The sequence below is a fragment of the Protopterus annectens genome, chromosome 3.part0 (assembly GCF_019279795.1).
Source record: "Protopterus annectens isolate FY-2018-M chromosome 3.part0, PAN1.0, whole genome shotgun sequence".
Classification (NCBI taxonomy): Eukaryota; Metazoa; Chordata; order Ceratodontiformes; family Protopteridae; genus Protopterus; species Protopterus annectens.
In genome coordinates this window covers 1274336523-1274360059 of record NC_056731.1, presented here as the reverse complement: position 1 = coordinate 1274360059, position 23537 = coordinate 1274336523, and the positions used below count along the sequence as shown (strand labels likewise).

At 35.9% G+C, this 23537-nt stretch overlaps 1 protein-coding gene across 4 annotated transcripts in view; it reads left to right on the top strand.

The window, feature by feature from the left end:
* Positions 1-23537, top strand: part of LOC122796727 (exocyst complex component 3-like protein 4) — a 2022901-nt gene that overhangs the window by 1516410 nt on the left and 482954 nt on the right. The gene's annotated exons all lie outside the window — the stretch shown is intronic.

Below are 23537 nucleotides of genomic sequence, written 5' to 3'. Positions count from 1 at the left end.
ACTTAGTACACGGGGCGTATGATCCAATATTTTCCTAACATCAGGCAATGCAGTATTAAAGTGAGTCCTCAGTCCTTTACTTAGCCTAAAAGTAAAAAATGCAGGTTTCAGTTTGATCTGGTATGCATTCAGTAAGCATGTTGTGTATAAGACTATAATGAAAGATACATTTTTCAGTTACTTATTCCCACCTAAAAAGTGTTGAGAATAAATTTGTCTTGCCAGTTGCTTGACTTTTAAAAGAAAGTGTTAATTATTCAAGATATATATATATATTATACAGTGTATAAATAATAAATAAAATCATAAGATAGCTTTTATACATTTATCTAAAACAGTCTGACATAGCAATGAGGTGATACAATAATAATTATAACAATACTAAAATATCTAATATATACAATGCATTGGATTAATAAGTAATGAAATAAATAGTAAATAACTCACCTGTTGATTCCAGAACAGCCTGATGAAAGAAGCAGGGAAGCACTGAAGCAGCAATAATAAATCCACCAGGTCCACCACAGTTGTTGTTGCCTCTCACTCTTCTTCTCTCTTGTTGTGCCAAAAAATTAAAAAAAAATGTTTTTTTGTACTGTTTAAGCAGCAGGGAAAAAAAAGGTCACTACTAGATCCAACGCTGAAAACCGACTGACTGATTCTCGCTGTTTTCCCAGGACATAAAGCCCGGGAAGAGAGCGACAACCAATCAGCAGCATTTGCCCAGCAAGCACGTCATAACGTGCCTGCGGATGTCGCAGTCCGAGCCCCTTCCATGTCTATGCGGTTTGTGTCTCAACCACATAGACTTCTGGGGAGTTCTGGGCATCACAATGATGCCTTAGAAGCTCCTCCGGGCTGCAATGAAAACATTGCAGCAAGACTTAAAAAAAAAAAAAAAAGCTGTTGCGATAGAAGCGCGCAATGCGCATGCGCGTAATTTCGAGTCGCGGACTCGAAATTTAAAGTTTAAAAGAACAGATTTCATTTTTTTTTTTTACATAAAAAAAAAATAAACTAAGTACTCAGCTGTCTAGCTGAGGGGGCTGCAGTCCGGCAGCCCGATGCCAAGAGCCGCCCCTGAATTCACTGAGAGAGTTGTTGGCTAGGTAAATGGAGAACCAGTCTAATCTTTAAGGGCAAAATCTGGAGAGAGAGAGAGAGTGAGCTAAAAAGCACTGTTTGATTAACAGCATCAAAGACTTGGTCAACTATGATAATTTTTAGCATAACAGAAGTGTTTTACTAAAGAAGGTATGCAACTAATGTTCTTATGCATTCAAAGAATTCAAACCTGTGTTTGATTTTTTATTATGCTTTGTCAGAAATTTACATTTGTATGTGTCATTAAAGTACCAGTTTTAAAATATAAATGATACTCCTAGAAAAAGAGTCATGTAAAAATTTAAATAGAACAAATACAGACAAGTCATATACTCACACCTAATGGAAACTTGCTACAATGCACCCTGTCAGACTGTGACAGTAAAATAAGTATTGGGAGTTTTTTAAAACTTTCAGAATATACCCCCCTGATTGTGAGAACACTACATAAATTATCTACAAATAAAACCCACAGTTATTACTTTTTGTTATATGGCTTCTACCACAGATGTACACATACTGTTTCTGACAGGCCTAATCACTCACTGTTTAACTGTGATTAGATGACAGCAATGGTCAGTACATTTCATACACAGTGTGTCTCTCTTATTCCCCTAACAATTGCAACTTTCTTTGTATAACTGTGATATCCAATTGCAATAAAAATGAAAGGAATAATGGCCACAGTAATAACTTTGCTGATTCAGACAGTTACACTGCCTCTTTAAGTGACTAAATCTGTGTTCATTTAACAGTGGTCCTAGAACTGTCATTTGCTTTCTTACATAGCCTAATTTCTTCCATCTGTCTTCAGGAATAATTAATTTCTTTGAGCACAATTATTTGATTGTATTAAGGTGAAACAAATAAAGGCCACAGTAATGTATTTCAATATTTTTGTTCAAATAAAATACATATACATTGCTCCTAGCAAGTAATGTCAGTGATCATTTGCCTGTAATCATGTATTTGCATTTCGCTTTCACAAATAGTGATGAAGTGCCATGCATAACCATTTTATATGAATATTTTTGATGCTTGATTGGAGTGAAACTGAAAGAAATAATGACCATGATAACATATGAAAACCTGTTGTTCTCAATCACAAGCACAATGCTGATTTAATATAATTGCACTTTGCTTTCACCCACAGCAAAACTTCCTCAAAATATCTACTCTTTGTGTACATCTCAGATGTTTGATAACAATAAAAGAGGAAGCAATAATTGCAACAGCAATGTATTTCAACTTCCTACTCTTGGACATGTATATTACACCCTGATGAGCCACATAATCAATTAGTTTAATAGTGGTCATTATCTGCCATTTACTTTCAGTCATAGTTTGCCTCCCAGAAGATTTAACTACATTCCATGTACACGTCTGATATCTGAAAGTGTTAGGCACACTGGACATAGTAATGTTTTTCAAACTTATTGCTCTCTGGAACATACATCACCCCAACAAAGCAAATCAGTGATTACTTAAGAGTGATAACATAGCATTTGCTTTTAGATGCAGCCTTCCTCCTTCCCTAAAGATATCCATTTTCTGTAACTTTCTAATATTTGATTGTAATGAAACTGAAAGAAGTAATATCCACAGTAAAATATTTTAATTTGTTCTCAGATATATGTATACTATCCTCCAAAAAGCAATATTAGTTATGATTTACAAATAATCCTGTAAATACTGTATGCTTTGCTTTCACATGCAGCTTGCATGTCTCCCAATGTCGGTCACGTTCTATGAAAACTTCTGATGGTTGATAAGTGAAGAATGTGGAATAAATAATGACCACAGTAATGTATTTCAGTTTACATCTCTCTTACACTTGTACTATCCTTCCTGGCAGCCTCATACTGACAATTGTTTTAACAGTGATTAAGTACGTTTTTTTTTTTTGCATTCTTAAGTTCTGCCTCCCTGTTAACCAGTTCCATTATTTTAGCCCCTAATTAAATATTTACTATCTTAAAACAAAAATAAATAATAGCCTCAGTAATATATTTTCACTACCCTGTCACATTCACCCTCCCATTCCATAACAATCATAATAATAATAATAATAATAATTTAAAAAATGAAAACCAAAGAAAACTGAAAGGACACTTTCTGTTGTGGATAGTGTGCATTGTTATTACTGCCAATACATATATTTGATGTCATTCAAACAAGTCTGAGCTCATGTCTGTTCAGTGGAACAAAGCATTTTGCAGCAATTGTATGCCTTAGTAAACAGCACTAAGGTACTTTAATTAGAGTTGCTGCCTGGCAGTGCTTGATTCATCCATATCAGTTCTTGATGGGAGTGCCTCCTGTTATGAGTCTGTAGAAACTTACTGTGATCATGGGACTTTTTTTCTGGGTGGTACAGTTTTCACCCACATTTCTAAGACGTGCTATAGGTGAAATAATGTTCCTGCAAACTGACTATATTTGTGCGGACTTTATAAAATTGAGTCAGTGAGAGTATGTGTGTGTGTGTGGGGGGGGGGGGGGGCTGCAGTAGGCTGTTGTTAGTTCCTGCACCTTGCAAGTAGTGGTTGCTGGTATAGGCTCTGACTTCCAGGAGCTTGACTTGGATTAAGCTGTTATTCAGAGAATGAATGTATAATTGAGTGCATTTCTAACAGGCAGACTTTTCTTAGCCTCCACTTTGACTACAGTCCATCCTCAGATTCATCATCCTGAGGGAGCATAAGGCAAAGGTAGGTAAACCGGCAAAGTATGTGTCAGCCTACATGAGGAAAGGGTGCTCTGCACCTTTTGTATAAAGCTTCAAGTTCATCTTTTTGATTTTCAGGTACTCAGTACACACATGCACACACACACACACACACACACACACACACACACACACACACACACACACACACACACACACACACACACACACCTTTCTTTCTCTCAGAGATAAAATGGCTATTGAATAAAAGGAATTGTTTGGTAAGTAACTAAACACTTTCTTTTCTTTGTAAAAAATGACAGACATAGCAGGCTGTATTCTGTAAGAGCAGAGATCAATGTGTCTGTTGAATTATGCTGTTATAGAATGTGCCTGTAGGCAGCAGACTACATATTATGCTGCTGTTATACTATGTGCAGTTAGTGGAAGACAAGCATGGAAAGCACTGAGAATGTATGGCAGACATTCTATGTAAAATAAAATTCATGCTGCTTTATATGTACCATGTGCAAAGCAATTGTGCCACTTGAACAGCTTAAAACTAGTACAAATGTGAGGAGATATATGCCTACTTGTGTCACATTTATCTGACACCACTATTATTCAACAGTAAGTAATTTAAATTGTTATTCCTGGATTGCTGCTGAAAGGTGACTGTGCATGCAATAGACATATGTCATTAACAAACACATTGAAGAAAAGAAAAATGCTCCAATCTGTGCACCATGATCTCAAACAATCCTTGTTTTTGCTCTAATTAGTATAAGAAAATTATTTCTTAGGAATTCCCTTCCCACACTCTGAAACACCTTCATAATAGATCCCTCAGTCAACAAGTATCCTATGCAGCCACCAAATCAGGTCTTGGAGTTCTACCTCAGCAAGTGAGCAGCATCGTTAACTTGCCTTTCTACTATCTACACCCCAGATTTATTTACCTATTTTCACACTAATGTATTTTCAATAAAAATGGTCAGTTGTTACAGAAATTGTGTTATAATTTGAGACACTTCTCAACTGCTAAAGCATTAGCAAATGTAAAAAACATGCTGATGATTAAGATTCATAATGCTAATGTCCTCATCCTTTATTTCACTTCTCTGTTTATATGTATTTAAGTGATTCCATATAACTGTCAAAAAAATCATTATTACTTGCAGTTTTTCAAACTAACTTGAACTCTTATAATTACTGCACATTGCGTAGTGTTCTACTTTAATTTACATTTGCTGTTGCTGTCCACCTAAGTGACATGTATAGACTGTGCACCTACTTTTAAACAGATCCTAGTATTCAGTTTGGAGGTATGTATAGAGTCCCACTTTCCAGTGCCACAGACCCCAGTGTACTGGTCCCAAGTATTGCAGTCCCTTTTCACAGACCCTAAAAAGACTTCTAAACAGAGGTTTACATCCAAAGATGTACACTGAAACCCACAGACCAGCCCTTGAAGGGCTCCCTTGGCAGATAGCTTCTCTAAGCTTATTCCCTAGGGGAAGGTATAATCAACTTCGAAGCTCCAGTTTCCACAGATGGCATTGATGGCTATACTAAGGTATATGTTGATGCCCTGTATAAACATCTACACAAATGAATAGACACAGCCATGCCAGATAAGATTAAAGCAAGATCCTCAAGAAAAAAACAAACCATCCAGGTGGACATTTAGCATTAATAAATTGTACAATAAGTGAATGAAGCTGCTGTCTAAATATAGAAAAGTGAGATCCTAAAACTGGAAGAGCACCATCCGCAGCCTAAACAAGCAAATAAGACAACTCATAAAGTCATCAAAGAGCAACTTTGAGGAAAAAATTACCAACCATAGCCAAGGATAACCATAAGGCGTTCTTCACCTATGTCTGCAACCTAAAAGGTAGGACTCAGATGTGTGGTGAACTAATTGTGGATGGCATCACACACACTGACCCTGCAGAAATTGCAAACCTGCCAACAGACAGGTTTGGCAAAAATTTCACCCCCTGTTCCCCACCCCCATCATACTACAAACCATGTCTTCATCATCTCCTCCTACCTGCATCTCCAAACAGCAAGCCATTAATGCTCTCTCCAAGGCTAAGAACACAGTGTCCATGGGACCAGATGGCATTACAGGCTGTGTTGTTAATTTTCTAAAACAAGAGCTAGCTACTCCATTAGGCTCTCTATTCAGCCATAGACTGAGTACTAACTTTGTCCCTACTGAATGGAAAACAGCGACTGTTACCCCCCTCCAGAAGGGCAGCTTGGCAGCAGACCTGGGTAAGTGTAGATCCATAAGTTTAACCAGCCTCATCTGTAAAGCAATGGAATGAATCATCATGGACCTCATAAATATGGATGTAGGTGACCTCCAAACCCTGGATCCCTGTCCAGTTTTGTCAAAGGCAGGTCATGCCTGCTAAACCTGGTGGACTTCTTCAAGAACATGACCACATCCATAGACAAAGCAAAGCCATGCACACAGCCTATCTTGACTCGGACAAGGTCTTAAACACTATCTCACATTGGGCACCATTGGCAAACTAACTCAGTTGATTATCAACCCCTTTGTTGTCATGTGGGTTGCAAACTGGCTCACAGATTGACAACACTAAGTCAAAGTGGTAGACTTTACCTTTACCAGCAGACCTGTCACCACTGGGATCCCACAAGGGTCAGTGCTGGGCCCCCTGTTGTTTGCCATATACTTCTCAGAAGTCCAGGCCAAAATGGAGGAGCTGTGGCTAACCAAGTTTGTGGATGATTGCAAATTAGGTGCTATGATTGAATCCCCTAGTGATGTCAGCATATTTCAAAAGAGGCTTACACAGACCAATGATTGGTACCAAAGCCATGGTATTAAACTAAGTGCTAAAAAATGCATCATCATTCCCTTCAGTAAAAACAATGTCCCTGCTGGTTATGAAATAAACAGTAATACCCTAAGTACTAAATTCAGTAGTGAGGCACCTGGGAACAAAAGTTGACTGTGACCTCAACTTTGACCACCATGTATGTCTACTGTGGTGAGGAGGGCATTCTATGTCACTCACCTGATTAGCAAATGCATCACCACAAGAGCAAAAGAGGTTATAACTCCCCTGTACTCATTCCTCATCGGGCCTGTTATTGAATATAATGCTCCTTTTAGAATGTACCGTAGCAGACACCTGCAACAACTTGAGAGACATCAGAGATTTCTAACTAAGAAAATTCAGGGTCTCCAGCACATGTCTTATACAGACAGACTGAAGTCACTGTTACTGTAGTCAATAGCATATAGACTACTTAGAGGTGACTTATGTCTGGTTTACAGGGCTATCTCTGACCCAAATCTAATAGAAATGCTGCACATCTCTAAGTCAAGTGGGATTACAGTCCATATCAAGAAGATCACCTCCATGACCCTGTTTAAGCACAACTTGGATGACTAGATGGAAAAATGTAAATTTCTGCCAGGGATTGCCCCAGCTTCTCTCCTGGACATGGATAGTCTTTGCTAGAAAAACCTGTTCACTGGCAACAACTTTCTTTATATATGTTACAGCTTATTAAGCTTATGTACCTGTTTAGTTGACCGAGCAAATGATGCATGCTTGTTTCTCACATAGCAGTACTTAAAGTAGTTTGAAACTATACACTTGTTTACATCTCTTTCAAAGCATTGTTTAGTTCCTGGAAAATTATAACTTTGTATATAATGCTTAGTTTAAAGTTGCAGTCTTTGGTTATATTTTTGTAAAGAACATTATGATTCATGCTTAACGTACATCTTTATATTACTGTGTTAAACTACATCTTCAACTGCAACTCAGACCTGATTACATGTAAATAAAACATGTTTATTCAGAGCTTTAGATAGCTCATTTAGCTTCTGGTGTTGATCTCTTTAGATTCAAATGGATTGTTGTTGTCTTCATCTTGGCCTGAAACTGAGAGAAAAGAACAATATAATTTCTTAGTTTTTTATACCTGCTTGAGCAATTTATATTGATCCAGATGAACAGTTTTTGCCATATTGTCTTTATTGTTTTTCCTCACATCTTTCCACTTGATACACTGTAGAATAACTCTTCCAGTTTCTATTCTATTGCCTTTATTTTAATAAATTTATTGATGACTACCTTTTGTCCTTTCTTTAGTGGTACTTCTTGCAAATAATTTCAGAGAGGCTTGACCATTTTATATGCTACATACTTGCTAAATTCTGTTAATGAATCATGCAAATGTTCTAGCCAGGCATGATGCTGTGCCATTATAACTTAATTTCTCCCATTAATAACAATGGGTCAAAAGGAAAGGGCTTCATAACTTCATATCAAAGCAATAAACCTCAAATGGCATAATGTCATTCTGAAGTTGTCAGACATCCTGTATCAAACAGGCAAAATATTGTCAGGTTCAGAACACTGAGACTGAAATGTTTATTAAAACAAGGGGCTCTATGGAGTGTCTGTGGAGGTAGTTTATGAAAGATAGTTACAGCAGCTTGTTGGTATAATGGCTTTTGACGCAGCCATTGAAATGCAGTGCCAGCAGTTTGGTTCCCTGCAGGTTATTTGTGGGTTTTTTCTTCCACATCATGCAGACTCAAAATCATTCACCATAATGATTGCCAGTGAGTATATGTACTTTATCAATATGATTTTTGTTGCTGATATATATATATATATATATATATATATATATATATATATATATATATATATATATATATATAGATTTACTTACTCATTTCACTTACTCACTCATCTGCATGTCAAGGTTTTGAGGCTGCACTGCTGTAGCTATGTTCCATGTTTGACAAAGACGATATTCAACAGCTTTGGAAACATATTATGCTGTTCAAGGCATCCTTCTTCTATTAGAGATTAGGTTACCAAAGTAAAGTGCAAAGGCATTCTTCTGCCTGTATGAGCTCATAAGAAGTGATTTGTGTTTCTGTACTTGATGCTGCTCAGATAATGGCATATTTACTTGTGTGGAAAATTTGACTATAAAGTTTGCTTTACAAAATGTAATTCTGTGCCAGAAAAATAACTTTTGTTGTAAAAAAAAGTACATATATTCATGTGTCAAATGAACTGTATATAATATACTAATTTTGTTTGTTACTACTTTTTGCATGAATGAAGGTTTTTATACATTTACCTATAAACTTACTATTGTTGACTTTTTTAACTTAACTTTACTTGTTTTGTATGAACCAACAAATAAACATAAAGTGTTATTTGTAGTTTTCTGGTGCATGGACTGTAAAATAAGATGTTTCTGTTTAAATTTCACTATATACTATAAAACATATTAGTCTTTATGAGTCAGCTTTACAATTACTAGTTAGGCAGGAATCAAACCAAGAATTTCTTGACTGGCATAATTTCAATCTTTTACTTGGCTATTTTTGTAAACATAATAATAGAAGAAAACTTTGCACATACTGATGTCTTATTACTATTGTGTTTTATTCAGATTTACCTGTTCAGATCTTAACTCGAGCCAAAAAAATAACCAAAACAACAAAAATGCTTTTTATTATGATCTTCAATTTTCCCATCACTGCTGAGTAGTCTCATTCAAAATCTGACTTTAACTGAAATATTGAATAGTGACAGTATTTTAACCCTTGTCTGTGTTATGTGTCAGACTAAACCACAATATGTATTTTGTGCTACTCACAGCTGACTGAAGATTTTCTTGAGCTCTTCATGTAATTATCTTTCATATAGTTCTGGGATTATTCGTTTTTTTTCTATACTCTAGTCTTGTGAAAGCTTGTAGTAAAAAAGAAAAAACAAACAAGCAGATGTGTCTGTTACCATGTATTTATAGGTAGACATGTATTTTCTATGATTTTTATTCAGTAACTCTACTGCCACTTCTTAATTCAGATAGGATATCTGTCCTTAGATAATAGGAAAAATATGGATTGACTCAAAATAGAGTTTGTGAAAACAAATCTTTTGAATTTGGGGATTTATACTTATTTATTTTCTTACCCTATGTAAGACTACTGTTTTAAAATCTGGACTGTCACCATGCTACACAGAATGTACTTAATCATAATCACTGTTAATGTCTGTTGCACCTAAATTCACAAATTACTACAACTAATAGCCCTTTTTTGTATTTTGATATTGGGTATCTTGTGTGTATCTTGATTAAAATGTCTTACACAAATGTGTAGATTTGTAACCTATACATTAGTCACTTTATTCCCTGAATCAGCAAACGTAGTACACCAGAATAATACCTTTATAAAAATAATCAGAATGCTCTCAGTTTTGTCTTTAGTGAACATGAAATAAATACAGTTAAATATCATGTTTGTTTTGTCTCTTCTTCTCATTGCATATCTTAGACAAAACATTTTGACAAACTGTTTAGTGATTATGAATACTTATTTTCTGCACTACAGTAAATGGATATTGTAAACCTTGGTACTGCTAATAATGCTTATCTATGATGTCTGTAAGTCTAAGAAAACATATCTTAATTATGTTTAAACCCTTGTTGCGCCTTACAAATAACTGTAATAATTACATTTCTGTTATCATTTTTACCTTGCAATTAAATCATGGGTTTAAAATTCATGAAAGGATAAACTTGACAATGTCACTGTATTGTCAAACATATCGATTTATTTCATGAATCATGAGTAGTTAGAAGTGTTGTATAAAAATTGCATTAATTAAACCAAAATGACCTCTGTCAAGCTGTAAACATCAAATGTCACTTTGACACACTTTAATGAACTTTAAGGTGTTATGCATAAATATGTATAACTTGGAATTAATTACTTTTAGCATTGTCATTTTTCTGAGAACAATAAAATTTAAAATAAATGGCAGATTGCTATGTAAAAACTGCCATAGTTGTGAAATATTACTGTTTAAAAATAACTCGCTATGTTTTAATAACATTAAGTTAGTATCTAGTTGATATCATTTTAGAATACCTTACATGAAAAGTCAGTCTTGTGCAGTAAAACTGAATTTTCTTACCTGTTTTCTCCTCATTATTTTCTTTTGTATTTATGAAAATGAACATGACTCTTTCTAAACCATGTAATTATGAAATCCCAAAAACACTGCATATAAAGCTATTTTGTTCTGGATGTAGAAAACATTTAGCTTCATCATGCTGTTTGCTTTGGCCTAAGATACACTGGCCTGATTCTAAAAGACTTGCTGTCAGTGTAAGTGACCACTTACACTAAGAGCAGGCCGAGGGCAGGTGTTTTAGAATCTGGTCCTCATAGTAAGCCTGTTTTTAGATAGGCCTTACACCAAAGTAAGTCACTTACACTGAGAGGAGGTCTTTTGGAATCGGGGCAGACTTACACTGGGAGCAACTCTTCTGGAATCTGATCATCTGTGAACAAGAAAGTGTAATGCTGTAGCTGAAAGAAAGAATGCAGTTTTAAATCCCCAAAACACCTTTATTTCTCCATGAAAACAATAAATGAATGAAAGCTTTTGTTCCTTCAGATACAAGAACTCATCAGAATAAATGAAAACAAAGCCCTCCCATTTTATACCAGCCATGGCTTGAGAATTAATTAGTTATGGTTATATAAATGAGTAACAGAAGAGTTCACTTATAAAAAACAAATCTCGCCTCAGTAAAACCATCATAAAAATCATAGAAGGAAAATTCTTTAAATAACCTTCTTCCCCTGTATGTATTGTTCCCGCAGTTCCCATTATTTCCTATATGGTTTGCTCCTACCTTTTTCTAAAGATCTCAGTTGCAGTTAGTTTATCTCTGTTACTATATTCACTACTTCTAGTAAATTTGGTTTAGATGTTGATTCCCATTTTCTAGTAATTGCTTTTTTGGCAGCCACCATAATTAGAGACAGCAAGGCCTTACCACATATAGGCAATTATCAGATTCACATGTTCAATTATTTACAAGTGTGTCTCCTGTAGCATAACTATTTGCACTCTTTTTAATATAGTTTACTACTCTTTTGTTTTTGTATGTATATGTGAGCCCACTGACATTTAAAGATATTACAGAAAGCATCACTGTATAAAAAAGTCATTATTTCCACCTTTTATGTATAACAGCTTTGTTGTTAAATGTCTAGTTCCAGCTTTTATGTTACATGCATACCCTATTTGGTAGGTAGAGCTTTTATACAGTTGTTTATTGTCATATCCATTTCAGCCTATGTTGCATCTTACAAAACTTTATTTTTTATTGAAAGGCCTCAAAAAACATATCCCAGTACCCCCTAAAGCCTATTCACTTAATACTTAACATACAAAACTATGTACATCTTGAAATATTGAAGTTTTGCCCTCCTAAGAGGAACAAATGTCCCAAATTGACAGCCACACTTACAGACTTGAGTTAACATAAAATAAAGGTTATCTGTGCTAAGATGCATGGTGCAGCCTGTGCTTCTACTAAGTTCTGTCTGGTTTTGTCATATCTTTGTAGATCTCCTAGCTGGGAAAACTCCTGAATGCTTTTAGAGAACATTATCTCTTAGCCAATTTTTCTTTATCAGATTGTAGCCAATTTCTCTTTATCAGATTGTCTCCATGGAGACATGAGGACCAGATACAGAACTACTACTAAGCATATATTTATTTGCTGGAGAAAAGCCTTATAATATTCAATATTCTTTTACATTTACTTGCTTTCTCCTAAACCTTGTTACTAGATAAAGCTAAGGGCCTTAATCCAGTCATTTCCCCATGCAAGAATGAGAAAAAGCACATCATTTTTTTCTTTTGTCATGCTCTTTTAACCAGACTCTTTTTTTTTTTTTACATTGCAGTGCCTTTGCATTTCTTAAAACTGAACAAGAAGAAAGAAGAAGAGAGAGAGAAAACAAAACAGGAGCACTTGTTTAAAATAACATCCCTATTACACTTAAAACAACTGAGAAAACTGTACTTTATAGCATGCAGAAGTCATACACTATAAAAATAGTACTTTTAAGAAAAAACGGATGTTTTACTTAGTTAGCTTTTTCCCTTCTTTTCTCCTTCCCTAAGTAGGGCATCTACTTTAGAGTCCCCCACAAGTCCAATATTTCCAGATTTTCTTGTTCTCTCATATTTCACAAATATGATTATTGCTTTATCTCACACTTGTCAGTTTCCAAGTTACTGGTTTTATTCCTATTCCTATTCATCTCCATCTTCCAAATCCCATCTCTGCTACATTTCCTATATACTCGAGTCTTCTAGTCAACTCTCATGCTCCTTTCCTTCTCTGCAGCATTTGCCATTGAACCATTGGAAAAGGTTTCACTGGTACAGTCTCTGTGGCCTTTATTACCAGAAGAACAAAAAGCAAAATATCCATCTGTTTCACGGCTCATATCTTGTTTGAAAATATTCATGTATGTCATCAAAAAACAATTTCATCTCTCCAAAGAAGAATATTTTGAAGATAGCTAGGTACAGCAGTTTGAATCTTATGCATGCTTCTTGACATTCCCTGAATAGTAAAATACATTTACTCCTGCCTGGTGTACAATGAATAATCATTCTCCACAAACACTCTGCTGTCTCCCACATTTAGTACTTTGTTCATCTGCCACAGTTTTGTTGGAATCAACTCCTTTTGCTGGTAGGATTGCATCTTTGTTATTAAAGGTCTAGGTTGCTTTCTCATAGCCAAATTTGAAGCATACAGATGGTGTGCCATTTCAATTAACAACTGCTGTCCAGTTGCTTATTTGTGCTTTCTTTACATTAATACAGTCTGTTCCTTCCAGCTTCTCTGGTACTGCTGAAAATCTAAGGTTTTCGCCAAGTGCTGTATCCTCTAATTCTATCATTTTTGAAACATCTCTTCTTGAGCAGTCTCATAGTCAGCCAGCCTTTTCTTCATTTCAACCTCTGATTTTTGCAGTTTTATCACCTCATCTGAATATTATTTTAAAGCTTCTTCCATTTTTTGCAGCCTTTTGTTATTTGAATTGATATACTCCATCACTGTTTCATTTATTTTAATCAGGTCTGTTCTCTAGGTTACTAGCAGTCATGTCAGGAGCTTGCACTGCTTTTTGCAAAACAGTTTCAGTTCTCTTCTCAGTTGGTGTTTTTTCCTTACCTCTTGTAACTGATTTTCATTCAGGTCCTCTGTATTCCTTTTTTTCGTGGCATACAGGCAGTGCACTCACTAGCCAGTTACTGAAATTTACTCAGATACACAAAAGTCCAGCGGCCTTTTCTGCTGAGTTCTGTTTATACACTGGGAGTGCTAGAGTTAAACTGTTACTCTATGTGCAGCCATCCTGGAAGTCTGTCTTCCAAACCTTTACTTTTATCCTTATGTAATGTCATACCTATTTTTTTAAACAATCTACTCCACAAAATCTAGCTTCTTTCATCCATAGATTTCTTTTTGTTATATTATCTGCATATATCATGAAAACTGGAATGTCTACACCAGTTTGCATTACATACTTTGCATTTTCCAATTTACAATCCTCTTACTTACTACCGTATTCATAAATAAAGCAAATAAAATGCAACTCATTGGACAAGCTTAACAACAAGCCATTTAACTTTTTTAAACTCTTGCAAGCTTTCTGACTGTGTGATATGATGGCTAGTGGTTTCAACAATACAACTGCACCCCTGGTATAGCTACTGGCCAAAACTTTAACTAATGTCCCAAGCCAGCTAACTTTTTTTAAACTCTTGCAAGCTTCCTGACCATGTGATATGATGGCTAGTGGCATCAAAAATACTTCTGCAGCCTGGTATAGCAACTGGTCAAAAACTTAACTAATGTCCCAAGCCAGTTAACTTTTTTTAAACTCTTGCACGCTTCCCAACCAAGCACTACAATGGCTAGTGGCTGCAACAATACAGCTGCACCATGGTATAGCTACTGGCCAAAACCTTAACTGATGTATGTTTCTTATTTGAATGTCTTTTTAACTTCAATTATGTGGCCTGTAATCACTCACAGCACATCACTGTCATGTACTGGTATCCCCCCACCCCTTCCTATATAACTGTCTTCTCCCTGTGGCTTACCCTTTCATGATACTGTGTCCCTACCATAACTTGGCTGTAGCAGTTAGTTGGATAAAATTTCCATTTCTTCCCATCGGCTTTCAGCTGCTCTCCTTACCTTGCAACTACGTATCTTCTAGATCTAGTCGTTATCATTTTCTACTATACTTTATCTTTTTTTTCCCTCATTATAGCTTTGCATTTATCAGTCACCTTTCCTCATAATTCTCTGCCTTCCTCCACACCAACATCACATTATACATACTGTATCATAGCTTATAGCACATACCTAATTAAGTAGCTTAGTTTTTCTTCTAAAATCATAACTTCTGATCAAATAGCTTACTGATTGTTTTCTGCTGACAGTTGTGAATCAGGGCCTACCCACTCCATTTGCCTCACTCTGCTCAAGCTCACTCCGCTTCCCTACCCTACCTCATTCTCACCCATCCCCACTTCAATGTCAATTATACTAATCCTACCACACCCCCTCAACTATTCACCCAATCAGATTCACCCCTACCAGTCTAATCAATTACACCATCATGTACATCATCTTAACTCCTACTCCACATAATACACTCATTCTCCTACCACACCCAGTCCCTACCACTAATGCTCTCCACGTCTCAATCCTACTACAATTTTATACACAAAATGATGCCTGTATACATAACCATTATCACCTTACTATCAACAGCCCTACACCTCACCAGTCCTTACAACCATAAAATTATCACCACTCAGTTCTCTCACACTCCCATCTTCCACCCAAACTCAAACTTCACACATCATTATCTTAATATCACCACAGCTTTTCAACCATTCTGATAGAGAGCTATGCCCATACAGATACTTTAACACAACTACTCACCAAAAATGATTTCTTATACTCTCCCAGACATCACCAAAAACTCCCATATCCATCTCATCATAAAAAGTCCCACTTACAATTAAGTAGTGACATTCACCCCAACCCAAGACCCAAATCGCCCCAACAAACCCCCCACACCATAAAGCAAAGAAATCAACCAACTACATTAAATCACCCCTTATACATTACCAACTGGCCCCAAAATAAATCAGGCATATTCCTCATTAACATGAATATTAGAAGCTTAGTAAACAAAATACATGATCTCCATGTCGCACTATCCCTATATTCCCGTGAAATAATAGTTCTAAAAAAACTTGTCTTAAATCCCACATAAAATCTCAACTCCCAGCTATAGTATTATTAGACTCGACAGAAAACAATAACAGGTGGATAGGTAGCAATAATATATAAAGACACACTCAGTCTAGAGCAAATACAGGCAAAACCCTCAGACCTAAATAATACTGAGCTACTAGCCACCTGAATAAAAATTAATCACAATAAGCAAATAGTCCTATTAGCAGTATACATACCCCTTGGCAGCTCGCCGTACATAGCAGAAGGTTTACTTTTATAGGCATCCCTCACATTTAGTCAAAAAACTGTAATTTTAGGAGACTTCAATACTGACTGGCAAACCTGCTCCTCTGAGAACCCCTCCTGCTTCTTAAATTTACATGGCTTTTCCCAAATTATAGACACACTAACAAGGGTAGACAAAAACAGCAATAAAAAGTAAATTGTCGACAGGATCCTTACCAACAAATGAGCATTGATCCAGCAATCAGGCTGTCTTCCAGACAGCCTAAGTGGTCACCTACCAACCAACCTTCGAAGACATCTCAACTTTCCATCAAAACCTGTAGTATATAAACACGTTCACAATAAAATAAACTTTTCCCTAGACAGTTTTAAACTACTTCTCCAAAGCTGCAACTGGTTTCCTCTAAAACACTTCCCACTAGATTCAGCTGTCTAATATTTTAACAACAAATGCCTTGAAGTACTGAACAGCCTGGCACCAATCAGGAATGTCAGAGTCAAAGCAAATGACTGCCCATGGCTTACTAAGGAAACAAGACAACTACTAAAACAAAGGGACAAACTCTGGACTCAATGTCAAAGCAACAAAAATAAAACATCTTTCAATAACTATTGCCATTTATGAAACTTGTCTGAAAAACAAATCAAGAATGATAAAAAATGTTATTATATCAAAATCCAACACAAACACCAAAATAAACCATACAAATTCTGGAGTACTGTTAAACAACTTCTACATCCAGGTAAAACCTCAACCCCTACCCCCAACACCTCTAATTCAAATAAAAGTATAGCTACCCGATTCAACTCTTTTTTCAGTAAGTGTATACTATCACTTCTAAAAGTGAAGGACAACACTCTATCAGCCACCCAACCTGTAAGTACAAGTACACTAGCTACTTTCTCACTACAACCCATTCAAATAAACAAAATATGAAAATTATTAACCAAACTAAAACCCACATCACTAGCCATGGACCAACTACCAAATGAATACCTTAAGCTAGCAGCTGATGTCATTTCCTGCCCTGTATCTATCTTGAGCAATAGATCCATCTTAGAACAATACATCCCCAAGGTTTGGAAAATATCCTACGTCATACCACTTCACAAAGGTGACTCCTCGCTAGAGCTTTCCAAAAGTAGACCAATGTCCATACTATCTCCACTCTCAAATTATTGGAAAAATGCATCCACTCGCAACTACTAGACCACCTATTAAATAACAATCTGCTAGCCAACTCAAAACATTGATTCAGACCCGGCCGCAGCACCACAATTGCACCATTAAGCTTCAGCAATACTATAAATCAATTAAAAAATGATGGTCAGCTGGTCAATCTTTCTAGACATGTCAAAAGCATTTAACACAGTATCCTACCCACAATCCCTGAAAAAGTTTGCATCCCTTAACCTATCCAAACAAACCCTCACCTGGTTCCAGAAATATCTCTCCAATCGCCAGCAGGCTGTTAGATGGCAAAACAACCTCTCACCCCCTATTACAAGTAACTGTAGATGTCCCACAGGGTTCAATACTAGGTCCACTCCTTTTCTCTATTTTCACAAACAAACTTTACACAGCCACCAGCCTTGCTACAATTATACAATACGTTGATGACTCTACTGTCATCTATGCAGCACCCTAGTTTTCTGCCATTGAATCCTACCTAAACAACTATAACCTCATCCTAAACCCTAACAAAACCGAATTAATGCTCTTTACCAACAACCATCACAAAGTAAACAGCCTCAGTCTGCACTTTAGAAACTCACCATCTAAAAACCATGTAATCGAGCCAGTCTCTGATACCAAGCTACTAAGTGTCACCATTGACAACTGTTTAAGATTTGATAAACATGTATCACAAGTAATCAAAAATTCCACACAAAACTAGGCGCCCTCCACAGAAATAAAGCTTACCTAACCAAAACATTCAAACAATCCATCTGCAGAACCCACCTATTATCTACTGTAATGTATGTATCTACTATATTCACAAACCTCCGAAAGACAGACTTAACTAAGCTAGAAGCATGCTAGCACAAAATCGCAAAATTTGCCACAGGCCTACCTCACAGAACCCATCACTGCATTTCTATTAGGCAACTAAAATGGCTTGAACTAACCAATATCTTATCTTTCAATCAACTCATACAAACTCACTCCATTATATATCAACCTAAAAATGCCCATCTCTCCAAAGCCTTGTACTTAGAGAAACAAAAAAATAGAACACTGAGATCCACTAACAAACAACTGCTAAAAGTGTCAAAAACCAACAACAGCTTCAGGATGTTCTTTACTCAAACCACATATCTAAGTTATGGAACTCCATACCACAGACTATTCTGAACACTAGCAACCCTACAACATTTAACAATCTGCTAAGAACTCATCTAACAACTGGATATGCTCCTGCTCAACTCCAGGCTGAACACATTTTTCTTTTTTCTCTTTTTTCTTTTCTTTCCCCTGCTCCCCCCATACTTCCTTCTATTACTCTCCTCACTTCTTCCATCTTCTCCTTAATCTGTACTCTGTATCAACCATATGTTTTGATGCCATACTTATATATATCTTTCTGCTGCTGTGTTACAAAAACATGAGACAGGGTTTCAGTCAACTATATGCAAAAGTTATAAAAACCTAACAAGACTGAGTTATTTTTTTCTTATCAACTAGAAAATCATTTTATAGAATGTCTATCTTGTTTTTTTCTTATCTAATAGAACATCAGTGTATATGTGTATGTAAAATATGTAATGCTGAATCCATGGATGTGTACATGATACTAATCAATTTTGTAAATATTTAAAATAATCTGGTTATTTTCTATATGTGGAGCTTTTTTCACTGGGTCTCCACTGAAAATGGGCCACGAGCCCAGTCAGACATCTCCGGTAAACAAATGTCAAGTACGAATAAATAAATGAATGAATAAAAAAATGAATAAATAAACCTTGTTTTATACCATTAATCATCACTATTTCTTTATTTAACCAAACATCTACTATAATTCTTATTTTATTATTACTGTACCTTTTCATACAAACTTTCATAATTTATTACTAACATTATATGCCTTCATTAATTCCCATTATGTCTTATGCTCTGTCATATCCAAACCTTTATTAATATCACCTACCATAAATTTTACATCATCTCCTCTATTTAAAATATCATCCACATTTTCTCTTACTATAATTAGTAATTTGTGACATCCCTTTCCTTTCATACTATATACAGTGTCTTCCATTATATTTTATAGTTTATTTTCCATTTTTTTAATTATCTTCATAAATATCTTATAATCTGGATTATTTAACACTATTGGTCTCCATTTTTTATATGTTCTTTTTTACCTTTTTCTCATATAAATTTTAATATTTCACTGCACAGTTCATTATAGCAAAGACCTTCATTTAACCATTCATTCAAAATATGTAACAAATATTCTTTTTGCCATTCCATTACATTTTTATGCATTTCTTATCCCGCTCCATCTAGGCATGTTACCAAATCTATATTTGCCTTCTAAGCACTTTATCTAACACATGAAAATTAATCTTTTTCAGTTTCCTTATTTGTTCTAAAAATAGTTTTACTTTTCATATTTTGTTACAGTCTTTCTTTTTTCTTTAAACATTTATTCCATGTAATGATCTAAGATTTCCATAATCTGTGTTTTTCTTTCTACCTCTCCTTTCTTGTTTTTCATTTCTCTTACTACTCTATCTTCTGTCACGCTTTTGCCTAAGTATGCTGGCAGTTCTTCCTTTTTTCCATGTAACAAGTACCTTTGTGTAATAAATCTTTAATCTTTTCATAATTTCTTTTGTATAATTCTTTTTCCTTATTGTAATGCTGGCTCTCAATTCTTTTCTAAATTTTCAAGAACATTTTATATATCTATCTGGGTCTACTTCTAATTACCAAAATACCACTTACCCATATTTCACTAAATTGAGACAATACCGAACGTTCACTTAAATGAATGTTCACACCACCAGAATAACAGGGAAAGGAGGTAGTAGGCCAGCATAGGGAAATTTGCCCTTTTCCCAACTATAGAGCGATCTCAGAGTTGGCATATATATAGTTAGGGGGTGTGTTTGACATACTTCTGTATGTTTGTTGTTGAATGTTGGCCAACTGCTTCCATTCACAATTTAAAATTTATGTGATGGGAACATTCGTTTAAGTGAACATTCTGTGTTGTCGTCTTGATCTAGTAAGATTCAGGTAAGTGGTATTTTGGTAATTAGAAGTAGATCCATCTCTCTTCATATATTTCTTGTTTTACTCTTCCATTGTAGTTATTTTATATATTTTCTTTTAAATATAATCCACCATTATGACCAATTAATTTAGATTACCCCCATAATAACATGATCTCTCTATGATTTTATATTTTTCCCTTTTCATTCCATTCTTTTTCATTTATTCTTTTTATTCTCATTCTTATTTTAATATATTATTTTCATTTATCTCCACCCATATTGCTAAGTGATCTGTAAATCCTGTTACAACTGCTTCTCCTTCTGCTATTCTTATTCCTTTAGATATCATAAAGTAATCCATTTCAAATTTAAGAATACCTCATCTGTACTCCAGAATTGTATATCCTGTATAACCAATTTATCTCATTTCATAATTTGTACCATTTCCTTATATCCTTTCCTTTTTTTCTTTTACCTCTTAAATCACAGTTAACATCTACTGTCATTTTGATATTCATATTTACTACTACACTATCTTACATCTGTTGAAATAAATTCTCCCTTTCTTTACAAATAACATAAGCATATAAAGCTATAATTCTTTCTTTTTTGCCATCTTAAATCAACAATAGTTAATTTTCAAATTCTTACTAATGTTGTGTCTAATATCTTCATTACTCTGCTACATAGTACTGCTATTCCTGAACAGTGTTCATTTCCAAAATTCCATATTATATTTCCATCCCATATTTTTCTATTTGCAATATTTCTTCATTTAAGAATTGTATGTCTTCCTGTATAATAATATTTATATCACATTTATTACACCATGCTAAAATTGCTATCCTTCTTATCATATTTTTAATACTGTTTACATTTGCTGAAAGAATTTTTAAATTATTACTTTCTCTTTTCCTTAATTTAAAGAAAATCATTTCCCCTTTCAGTTTATATTATCTATTATCTATTACCCATTTTCTTTCTTCTTTTCTTTTAAATGTATTCTTTTAAATTTCTTTTTCCCACCTTTTACTCTTCTTCCAATAGAATTATTTTTTCCTTTCACAACTTTTAAGTTATCTTCTTTATCACTAATTTCTGAATCTTTCTCTATTTAATCTCCATCCTCTTCTCCTTTACTGTTATCCTTTTATTTTTCTATTTCAGTTTTCAGCTCTTTTTTTGTTTTGTTCTATGTCCTCCCTCTTTTTTCACTGTCATTGTACTGTTTTTTGCAGGTCTATGTTAGAATCGTGAAAGCTGTCTTTCGCGAATACATGTTCATCGACACATAAATGTTGAAGAACGAGAACAGCAAAGGACACCAACAGTGAAAATGAGAACACCGAGCACATTCCCAGAAGTAACAGTGCCATACAAGTAAGACAAACCTAACTGAACAAACCTTGCTTAAAACACTTTTTCAAATGTTGTTGCAGGGGGAGCAAGCCCCCAGCACCCCCCACGCCCCCATACTTAAATATACCAACTCTGAGACTGCATTACAGTGAGGAAAAGGATTCATTTCTTCATCCCCACGATTATCCTGCCGACCAAGAACATCTGTTCGGCATTCTCAATTTCACTGTTGTTGTCCATCGCTGTTCTCATTCTTATAGGTTCATAGGTTGGTACTAGGCTATCAACCCTAGGGCCTATACAAGCCTAGCCATAACAATTCCCTGGATATTTCTTCCCACAATATTTACTTCTCTGGACCCCTGTCTAGCAGGGCAACTGACATGATCCCTGGTGTGAATTTCCTATCTCCCATCCAATCATCAAGGTTCCTTTTGAAGAGGGCCAAGGAGGTGCTCTGCTTGACATGTATGGGTAGTCTTTGGGTCAGGAACCTATCCCTCCAGCATGTTTTGTTCATTGTGATGACAAAGTTTAGATCCCTGGAGCATGTGGCTCTGAGGGATTGGGATTTCTTTAAGTAGAGCATGTCCAACAGCTCAGGGTTTGACATGGCCTTGTATGTTAAGCAGAGATTGCCTCTGGGTAGACGATATGCCACAGAGTATAGCTGTAGTTTTTTTAGACGGTCAGCATATGGCATCTGCTTTAGGCCTGTGATTCTTTTAGTGAGGTATTTCTGTGGCCTTTCCAGCTGTTGCAGATGTCTTGTGAGGTACATACCAAATGCGGCATTATACTCTATAATGGGTCTAATGAGGGATGAGTACAGTGGGACAATGACCTCCTTTTTTCTGGATGAAAAGCCCTTAGTGATGAGGTGTGCCACATAGAAGGATTTCCTGACTGTTGTGGCGATGTGGTTATAGAAAGTGAGACCACTGTCCACCTGTGTCCCTAAGTTTCTCATCACACTTTCAATGTTTAGTGTACTGCCACTTATGTGGTAATTCATGGGTGCATGTTTTTTTCCAAAGGGGATAACCATGCATTTCTTGGCATTAAGTTTGAGCCCATGGCTCTGGCACCAGGCATCTGTGTCTGTAAGGCCCTTTTGTAGAATATCCACATAATTTGGGGATTTAATAATGGCTCCCAGTTTGCAGTCATCTGTGAACTTTGTTAGCCAGAGTCCCTTAGTGTTGGCATGTACTTCAGAGAAGTAGATGCCAAGCAAGAGTGGTCCCAGGACTGAACCCTGAGGTACTCCACTTGTCACTTGTCTGGAGCTGGATTTGGAGTCGGCTACTTTTACAGTCTGGGTTCTGTCAGTAAGCCAGTTGGCAACCCTTCGAGTGACGTAGGGGTTTATGCCCAGCTTAGTTAGTTTATCTATGATTCCAGAGTGGGGGATGGTGTTGAAGGCCTTGGCGAGGTCCAGATAGGCTGTGTAGACCACCTTACCCTCATCCACAGCTCTGGAGACTGATTTGAAGAAGTCAATCAGATTCTGGAGACAAGATCGGCCCTTCACAAACCTAAACTGGGTGGGGTCCAGTGTTTGAAGGTTGCCAATGTCTTTGTTTATAAGTTCCATGATAATGCGCTCCATGCCCTTGCAGATCAGGCTTGTCAGACTGATGGGACGGTAGTTCCTGGGATCCAAGGTGGATCCCCCCTTGTGGGATAACTGTAGCTGTGTGCCACTCAGTGGGAACGAAGCCTGAGGTGAGGCTATGATTAAACATGACACATAGGTGAGGGGCCA